Raw genomic sequence first — 10806 nt, 5'->3', positions numbered from 1 at the left:
TGCTATAGTTTATTTTATATTTATTTTACTTTGAACTCTTATAAAACACTTGAAGAACCCACAGTAAAAAAAAAAAAAAAAATTTTCATATGTCAAACAAATCTATTACAGAAAAAAAAAAAAAAACACATGAAATGTGAGCAATAAACCCCAAGTCCACATAGAAAATACAAGTTTTAGGAATAAAGAAAATAGTATCAACAGTAATACTAACTTAGCATTTACTGTGAAGGAGGTACTTTTCCAAGTACTTTATATGAGAGACTGCATAGGTACTATGGTTAAACAGTGATTTTTCTTACAACACACGTAAAACAAAGCAGGATGGAAGGAGAAAGGGAAGAAGAGAAAGAGGATGAAATAATGCTAAGTATATGAGCTTACCATGTATCAGGCTTACAACATACCAATTTACCATAGTTGAAGGCTTACATGAATTAACTCATGTAATTGTCACACTAGCTCTGTTGCGTAAGTTCTATCGATTACCTTATTTCAGATAGGAGGAAACAGGCACAAAATGAAGTAACTTAGCCCAGGATACACAGCCATGAGTATTATCGCTGAAATTCCTAGTATGAATCTAGCTCCAAGAAATGAAGGATTATTTATTAAGTTGTGCTATCTCTACACTGGAAAATTATTCTTCCAGAAAGAAAGAAACAAACAAACAAAAACCAATTACTCAGGAAACAATTTTTCTTGACACTACTTACTCATTCCGTTACTAAGTCGGACCTTGTATAAATAAGTAGGCCAAGTTCTCAGTTACAGTTTACTTGGAGTAGACAGTGACTATTTCCATGACTGTTAATTAAAGTCATGAAAAGCAGTTGAAGTCAAAATTTAAATAAGTAAGGAAAATTGTTTAAACGATTCTCTAGAGTTAATCAAGAGGAATAAAAGGAAAAAAATACTCGTCTTCTAATGTCCCTGCTTTGAGCCATTGAGCTAGAGAAAAAAAAAAAAAAAAAAAAGGTATGTTGGTGGCAGGTGTAAGACTAGAGCCAGAATACAGTTTTGGTTTCCTGCCTTTGCATATTAAAAGTTATCATTATCCATCACTGGTATTTCATATAGACTGTGGTTAAATTTAACTTGTAACATTGCTTTTCAACCAACAGAGAGAGAACTTTAGAAGCTAGGTATTATTTCATCATGCCAGCATACATCATCTGCCACTCTAGGCTTGTCTGTCTTTCTATTGGGTAATTTCTCCACTGCAATAAATTGGGAGACCAAGTGTTATGCTGATAAGTCACATGAGGCAGCTAACCAAGACAGCCTAACTTTCCCCTCAGCTTGACTGTACTTTAGACAGAAGTCTTTCTAATGATAGACTCCTGACCTCCCTTTACAGAGCAGTCACATTAGAATACTTGTAAATTCTTTCTTTGCTCCTTTGAGATTTAAATCTTTTACAACCCAGGAATATCTTTCTTACTGACCTGGGAGTCATTTCTATGATATGTAGTCATTAGGAGAGCTAACATCCCTATTTCCCAGTGTCTGGGAGTATAGGTGCCTAATGTCTATAAGCAGCAATTAGCAATCACAAATGGTCTAATGACATCGACCAAACTTGCCCCTATAGTTCTCCAACTTTTTTTTTTTTTTGTAGCTCAACCAGCACTTAAAATCTCTCTTTCCTTTTGTTTCAGGGAGTTTGGCTCCATCTCTTTTCCCTATTGCAATGGTATTGAATACAATCTTCCTCGCCTATTTAACTGCATCCAGTTTAGTTCCACTTCAGACTTACTGCATTCCTTTTTTTCGTCTTTCAGGAAGAAAGGCATCATGGAAGCTGTAACTCAGACAGAGAAGGTTCTTCCTCTAAGTTCATTCTGTGGGGGCTGGGTCACTGCAGGGTATTTCAGGCAGTGCTTCATGAAAACTTAAGACTTGAAGAAAATTGATCCTTGTTTCCACAGGAAATGTCACAAGTGAAGTTGGACTTTAAGGATATTTTATAAGCATTTTGAGAATTTTTCACATTTGTCTTAAAAGGATATGCTCTTTCCTTAATACCAGTTATTTTTTTCCCATTCCAGCATTAGATTACAGTCATATTATTCTGTGGCATACATTTGTTTCCAAGAGTAATCCATGGTATTATTAGAAAAAAAATTGTTTTCTTATCTGAGTGAAATTTTACTATAACCTTTATTGTTATTCAGGTAAGGAACAATATAAACTAATTTTAGAATTTTTTAAATCATTATAATCTCCTATTTGAGGTAGAAAACCATAATTCATTGCAAAGACTATCATTATGACAAATAACCCTCTTTCCTTAACTGATTACAAATTTTGTTTTATCACTATTTTTTATGACTACCATTGCTACTATTATACTTTACTCCTGAGCAATGTTCCATGTCTTTTTTGAAACCAAAAGATTCAAATGTTTAGAAATCCCTTGACTAAAAGGGCAAATAAAACTAAAAACTACAAAGGCCTTTCTATTTGTTGGCACCTTAGGCATGGAAAGAAAATATTAAGTACTGTGAAATATTTCTAGGTAATATCCTAAAGCAAGACAACAGCCCAATATAGCAAACTATTTTCATGTGGCCAAGAAACATTGAAATAGAAACTTCCAGTGACTGAAAGTGATTTCTACATTGGTCCTTACTTCCAAAGATTTATAATTTACCCCATCCAGAGGTCATCTTCAGGCCACGGAGTCCTATGCTCTATCTCTGTTGCAACCTCCACTATCCCTGAGCTATCCTGTGGTTCTTACCTTTCCCTTGGTCCAGCATCTTACCATCACCAGTTTCATGTCACAGACTCTCCCTTTCTCTTTCTGTCTGCTGTGATGAAACTGCTCTGCTGCCTAAGCTGCGTGAATGAGTTTGAGTTTGAGCTGACCTACTCTGCTTTTACCTGCTGTCGCCGCCCTGCTGTTCCTCCTCCTTTCTTCTTCTTTCTCCATTTTTTTTTTTTTTTTTTTTTTTTTTTTTTTTTTTTTTTTTTTTTTTTTTTTTTTTTTTTTTTTTTTTTTTTTGCTATATTATGAGCCATATTACTCAGGTAGTATCCCACATGGTGGAGCAAGACCATGTTAGAGTGAGGGTAACTAGAGAAGGAGAATTTGAAGGACAGGCTACTGAATAGAAAAACAGGAAACTTCCTACTACTCTCCCAGCACTTCCTGGTGGTCTAGTGTGATCAAATTTTCTCCCACTGATTTTATTGGCTATATAGATTTCTACCATAAAGATTTTTGATAATTTAATCATTACACTATTGTTAAACATTTAGACTTGTCTAGTTATTTTTAAACACAATATGGATGGAGTCATTGTAATGAAATTGTAAGACTTTCCTAAATTTTCTAATTTTTTCTAAAACAAAATAAATGAGGGCATGCTATATCTGAGGTTCTTATTTTCACACATCCTTACAGAAATTTTAGCAGGCTGCCCCCATTAGAGTAATTAATTAAACATATGAAATTATTGATGAACAATATATTTGACTGTTAGAAACTGCAGTTTTATATTGTTCAGTCTAATGTGCATCATTGTACAGAAAATAATACTGAGTGTTATACTTTGCTTTGTCCATTTTTGTCCCGGTAGTTTATATTTTTCTTATTTATTAGTAAAAGCTGTTAAGAAAGTCCATTTTCACATATAATCAGATAAACATTTGCCTATTTTAATTTATGATCCATATTTGTAAATGTAATTAGATTTTCCTTAATGCATTTTGATACCTCATCATTTAATAAATAAATAATTACTCTAGTAAGGCTTATTTAATACTTATTTTTATCCCCATTAATTTTTTACATTCAAAAGTATTTTTTGTTTTGACAGTAATAAAATATATATTTATGGGGTACAGTGTGATGTTATAATACATGTACCTATTGTATACATTAATTAAATCAGCTAATTAGCATACAATACACAAAATTTTTCTTTGTAGTAAGAACAGATTTCTTTGGCTACTTTGGAAGGCTGCTTCATAGCTGGTGGTGTATTTTCTCATCATCAGGAAGTGGTACGCAATGTTGTTTGTTTTTGTGTGTATGTGATATCTAAAAACAATTTCAACTTTTATTTCAGATTCAGAGGTTACATATGCAGGTTTGTTACATGGATATATTACATGATAGATAGTAAATGGTAAATGATAAATGGTACAGTTGATTGCATCACCCAGGTAGTGAGCATAGCACCCAATATTTTTTTTAGCCCTTGGCTCTCTTCCTTTCTCTCCACTCTAGTAGTCCTCAGTATCTATTGTTGCCATCAGTATGTCCATGAGTACCCGAAGTTTGGCTCCTCTTATAAGTGAGAATATGTGGCATTTTGTGTCCTGTTGCTGTGTTAATTCACTTAGAATAATGGCCTCCAGCTCAATCTATGATGCCTCAAAAACATGGTTTCATTCTTTTTTATAACTGTGCGGTATTCAATGGTGTATATGTACTACATTTTCTTTATCCAATCCACTTTTGATGAGCAGTGAGAACATTTAAAATCTACTTTTTCTGTACTTTTAAAATATAAAATACACTGTTATTAACTATAAAGAATATAAAGATCTGATACTGGTCCAGAGTTTTCCTTTTTTCAACAGCAACATTTATAGACCTGGACTTATGATCATTTGTATAATTTAAAACAATGCAGGTCACCAAGCAAGTCCACTGAGAAAATTCTTTAGTTATATATTTGGTTTATGAGCATGGTAATTCGATTTCTTGATGGTACTTCAGTGGTGGGTTCTTAATTACATATTATTCTACTTGTCAAAAAATATTTTTTGTTTTTTATTTATTTATTTTTTTGATATGGAGTCTTGGCCTGTTGCCCAGGCTGGAGTGCAATGGTGCAGTCTCAGCTCACTGCAATCTCAGCCTCCCAGGTTCAAGCAATTCTCCTGCCTTAGTCTTCCAAGTAGCTGGGATTATAGGTGCCCACCACCATGCCCAGGTAATTTTTCTATTTTTAGTTGAGATGGGGTTTCATCATGTTCACCAGGCTGGTCATGAAAAGTCACAACCCAGTGACCAATTCTTACTGCACTGCTGGATCAAAAGTACCACACGTTAGATTTGGATCCAGAGATTGAGAGACTCTGCTTACCAGAGAGCCTCATAATAGCTAGCAACCAACCTAGCTATCTACACAGTGGCATTTTGACTTACCATTTGTTTTTATTCTGCATGAGTAGAACGCCATCAGTAGCCACCCAGAGTTCTGGCAAAATAAAAGGCAAAGCATGTATGTGTCCTCTTGGCTTAATACTACATAGACGCAACAAATCCTCAGCATGATTGTGAAATTTTAACAAAATTCACTTGCTTTGGTTCAGGTTTGAAATAGCCCCTGTGATGGTTCCCCAGTTTCAAATTACTCCACTGGCTCAGTTTATATATGATCATTTTGTCCTTGTCCTGCTGGTTTTAATCACCCTTTATATTGAAGGCTCAACAAAATTTCATCCCGCTTTTTTATTAGCTCATTTTTCTAGTGCATTTCCTCCTGTTTGGATAGTAATAAAGCTCTATGAGTGGGACACACATTTATTTTGAAATTTTTCATATAATATTAATATTGAAAACCCTGCTTTAAGTTAATAATCTCTTGAATTTTGTCCTCTATATTAATCAGAACTTTTTGAGAGAACAGAATCCAATTTGAATTACTATATGGAAGAGGAGAATGTATAAACTCACAAAATCAAACCACAAGAAGATATCATGCAGCCACAAGAGCAACAGGAACCAGAAATTTAAATGCCAACAGGATTGGTCCATTCAAATTTCACCTAATTTTTTAAAATGCTTGTTTGGTTCAGACTTGCTATAAGAATTGAAGGAATTGAAAAATGACTGCTCACAATCTCACATCTCATGTTCCACAGTTTTGCCCATCAAACTAGCAAAGCTCTTTCCCAAATTCTTAAAGAAGTGCTGTGATTGCCCAGGTTCTAGTCAGCGGCTCAACTCCGACCAGTCAAATACAGCCATTTAAGATATAATGTAGGTTACGTTGGTTGGCCAATTATTTTTCATGATAAATAAAGGATTTAAAAGATTCAAATTTTAAGATTAAGAGAAAATCGTTTAAATATTTTAATTAGAAAGTTGGAAATAAGATATTTATTTTGAAAAACAAATACCTTAGTTATAGTGTGAGAGTTTATTGGCAGAGATGGTACAGGCAGAAAAATAGGAATCTTGGTTTCCTTAAGGAAACCAAGTTAGAAGATGGGCTGTAGTCTGTTAGAGACAATAAATGCTAGAAAGAAGAGAAGAGATTTCAGAAACATTGGAAGGTAGGATCTATAGGATTTGGTGACTGAGATTTGGGAGTGAGAGCACCTAAATGGGAAAAAACAGGTTTCAGGTAGCTGATATAAAACAGTTTGGTTTGGCTTTGTATTTAAGATGCTATATGGTTTGGCTGTGTTTCCACCTAAATCTCAACTTGAATTGTATTTCCAAGAATTCCAAAATTCCCAAATGCTGTGGGAGAAACCCAGGAAGAGATAATTGAATCATGGGGGGCTGGTTTTTCCCATGCTTTTCTTGTGATAGTGAATAGGTTTCATAAGATCTGATAGGTTTATCAGGGGTTTTCCCTATTGGCTTCTTCCTCATTTTTCTCTTGCAGCTGCCATGTAAGAAGTGCTTCTTGCCTGCCTCTATGATTCTGAAATCTCCCCAACCATTTGAAACCAAAAGTCCAATTAAACCTCTTTTTCTTCCAATTCTCTGGTATGTCTTTATCAGCAGTGTGAAAACAAACTAATACAATAAATTGGTGCCAGGAATAGGGCACTGCTGAAAAGATACCTGAAAATGTGGAAATGACTTTGGAACTGGGTAATAGGCAGAGGGTGGAACAGTTTGGAGGGCTCAGAAGAAGACAGGAAAATGTGGGAAAGTTTGGAACCTCCTAGACTTGTTGAATGACTGACAAAAATGCTAATAGTGACATGAACAGTAAAGTCAGGGCTGAAATGGTCTCAGATGGAGATGAGGATCTTGTTGGGAACTGGAGCAAAGGTGTCTCTTGGAAGGTTTTAGCAAAGAGATTGGCAGCATTTTGCTCCTTCCCTAGAGATTTGTGGAACTTTGAACTTGAGAGATATGATTTAGGATATCTGGGGGAAGAAATTTCTAAGCAGCAAAGCATTCTAAAGGTGACTTAAGTGCCACTAAAAGCATTTTGTTTTAAAAGGGAAATAGCATAAAAGTTCAGAAAATTTCCAGCTTGACAATGCAGTAGAAAAGAAAATTCTATTTTTTGAGAAATTCAAGCTGTATGTAGACATTTGCTTAAGTAGCAAGGAACCTAATATTAATCTCTGAGACTATGGAGAAAATGTTTCCAGGCCATGTTGGAGGCCTTCAGAGTAGCCCCTCCCATCAGAGGCCTGGAGGCCCAGGAGGAAAAAGTAGTTTCATGGGCCGGGCCCAGGATTCCTGCGCTGTGTGCAGCCTAAGGACTTGGTGCCCTGTGCCCAGCCACTCTAGCTATGGCTGAAAGGGGCAACATAGAGCTTGAGCTGTGGCTTCAGAGGGTAGAAGCCCCAAGCCTTGGCAGCTTTCATGTGATGTTGAGCCTGCAGGTGCATAAAAGTCAAGAATTGAGGTTTGGGAACCTCAGCTTAGATTTCAAAAGATGTATAGAAACACCTGGATGAGAAGGCAAAAGTTTGCTGCAGGGGTGGAACCCTCATGGACAACCTTTCCTAGGGCAGTGCTGACAGGAAATCTGGGGTTGGAACCCCCAAACAGAGCTCCCACTGGGGCACTGCCTAGTAGAGCTGTAAGAAGAGGGCCACCATCCACCAGACCCTGGAATGCTAGATCCACTGACAGCTTACACTGTGCACCTGTGAAAGCTGTAGACACTCAAAGCCAACCCCTGAAAGCAGCCAGGAGTGAGGCTTACCCTGCAAAGCCACAAGGGCAGAGCTGCCCATGACCATGGGAACCCACCTTTTGTGTCAGCATGACCTGTATGTGAGATCTGGAGTCAAAGGAGATCATTTTGGAGCTTTAAAATTTGACTGTCCTGCTGGATTTTGAATTTGCATAGGCCCTGTAACCCCTTTGTTTTGGCCAATTTCTCCTGTTTGGAATGGCTATATTTACCCATTGCCTGTATCCCCATTGTATCTAGGAAATGACTAACTTGCTTTTGATTTTACAGGCTCATAGGCAGAAGGGACTTGCCTTGTCTCAGATGAAATTTTGGACTGTGGACTTTTGGGTTAATGCTGAAATGAGTTAAGAGTTTGGGGGACTTGGGAAGGTATGATTGGTTTTGAAACATGAAGACATGAGATTTTGAGGGGCCAGGGGTAGAATTATAAGGTTTAGCTGTGTCCCCACCCAAATCTCTACTTGAAATATGACTCCCAGAATTTCTTTGTGTTGTGGGAGGGACCCAAGGGGAGGTAACTTAATCTTTGTGTGTGTGTGTGTGGCAGTTCTCCCATGCTATTCTCGTGACAGTGAGTAAGTCTCATGAGATATGATGGGTGTATCAGACCTTTACTGTTTTGCTTCTTCCTCATTTATCTCTTGCTCCCACCATTTAGGAAATACCTTTCACCTCCCCACCATGATTCTGAGGCCTCCCCAGCCATATGGAACTGTAAGTCGAATTAAACCTCCTTTCCTTCCCAGTTTCAGGTATGTCTTTATCAGCAGCAAGACAACAATGTAATACAAAATGTCTATAGAATATACAGTAGAAATATCCACTGAGGCAGGGGTGCAGGTGTCAGCAAGATGGAGGTCTAGGAGGTCTAAACTTGTTTCTTCCCATGGAAACATTAATTCAACAACAATATATTGACTAATTCCCTTTGTGAGAAATCCAGAAAACAGATAAGAGGTTCTTGCACCCCAAGAAACTGACCCTAAAAATGGAGGTATACAAATTACCTGCAGATAAACAAAATAACGTTCAAAAAGGTGCTCAATGAGCTCAGGAAAATAAAATTCATGAACAAAATAAGAATAGCAACAAAGAGAAAGAATACATTAAAAAAAGCAGAAATTGTAGAGCTGAAGAATACAATAACTGAATTGAAAAATTCACTAGAGTAGTTGAATAGCAGACTCAATCAAGTAGAAGAAAGAATTAACAAGCTTAAAGGTAGGTCATTAGAAATTAACCAGTCAGCACAGCAAAAAGAAAAAAAGGGTAAAGAAAGTCTAAGAGACCTACAGATGCCATCAAGTGGACTAATACAAGCATTATGGAAATTCTAAAAGGAGAAAGAAAGGGACATAAAGTTTATTGGCATACATAAAGTCCAAAAACTTTCCAAATCTGGAGAAGAAAATGGACACCAAGAGTCAAGAAGCCTAAAAGATTCCAACTGGAATGAGCTAAAAGAAATTCACACCAAGAAATATAACCAAATAATCAAAATGTTTTTAAAAACTGAAAATAGAGAAATGTGACTCATCACATACATTAGAGAATTCATAAGACTGTCAGTGGATTTCTCTTTAAAAACTTTGCATAATGATAAATGCAAAGTAAAACTGGAGTATAACGATATATTCAAATATTCAAATAAGTGGGTGGTGGGAGAGCAGCAATCAAGAATACTATATCCATCAAGACTGTCCTTCAAATGTGAAGGACACATATTTGGGAAAATTTATCAGAAGCAAAAATTAGCCAGTCAGCAGAGCAGAAAGAAAAAATAAAATTTTCCCAGATAAAGAAAAACTAAAAGAGTTCATCACTATTCAATATGCCCCAGGCTTAAAAGAAATGCTATAGAGAGTAAAATGAAAAGCTGCTATATGGCAACATGAAAGCATATAAAATCTTGCTAGAATTTAAATATGTAGACAAATACCAACTATATGATACTATAATAGTATAATAGTGATGGATATATCACTTCTGTTTTTTCTTTGAAAGATGGTCTCTGTTTTCCAGGCTGGAGTGCAGTGGTAGGATCATGGCTCACTGAAGTCTCAACCTCCCAGGCTCAGGTGATCCTCCCACCTTAGCCTCCCAAATAGCTGGGAATATAGGCGCATGCCACTGTGCCTGGACAATTTTTTAATTTTTGTAGAGACAGGGTCTTGACATGTTGTCCAGACTGGTCTCAAACTCCTGGGCTCAAATGATCTGCCCACCTCAGCATCCCAAAGTGCTGTGATTACAGGTATGAGCCACTGTACCAAGCCAGACATATAGCTTTTAATTTTGACATATATTTAAAAGACAAAAAGATAAAAGTTAACTACAACAGTATAATGTTGATTGTTCAGTAAGACATTTTATATAAGCCCCATGGTAACCACAAGAAAATATGTATAGAAGATATATAAAAGAAAATTAGAAAATAATCAAAGCATATTAATATCAAAAATAAAGGAAATACAAAGAAAGACAGCAAGAAATAAGAATGAGAAAGATACCAAACATAAAACAATTAAAAAATGATAAAAGTCTTTTTCTATCAGTAATTAAATGCAAATGGATAAGACTTCCCAATTAAAAGACATATTGTGGCTGAAAGGATATATTTTTAGAAAAGATCTAAGTATAAGCTTTTTATGGAAACTCATTTTTGATTTAGGAACACACATAGGTTCCACCAAGGTGTCTGAATAGAAACCACTCTGGTGTGAAGCTCCCAGTGAGAGAGCAACATAGAAAGCAAGTGATCTCCTTATCTACAAATGAGGTACTAGGTTCATTTCAAAAGGACTGGTTGGACAGTGGCCATAGCCCAAAGAGGGCAAACCAAGGTGGGACAGGGCTCTGCCCCACCCGGGAAGTGCATCTGACTGGA

The sequence above is a fragment of the Cebus imitator genome, unplaced genomic scaffold, assembly GCF_001604975.1.
Source record: "Cebus imitator isolate Cc_AM_T3 unplaced genomic scaffold, Cebus_imitator-1.0 Scaffold245, whole genome shotgun sequence".
Lineage (NCBI taxonomy): Eukaryota > Metazoa > Chordata > Mammalia > Primates > Cebidae > Cebus > Cebus imitator.
This window is presented reverse-complemented; position numbering follows the sequence as displayed.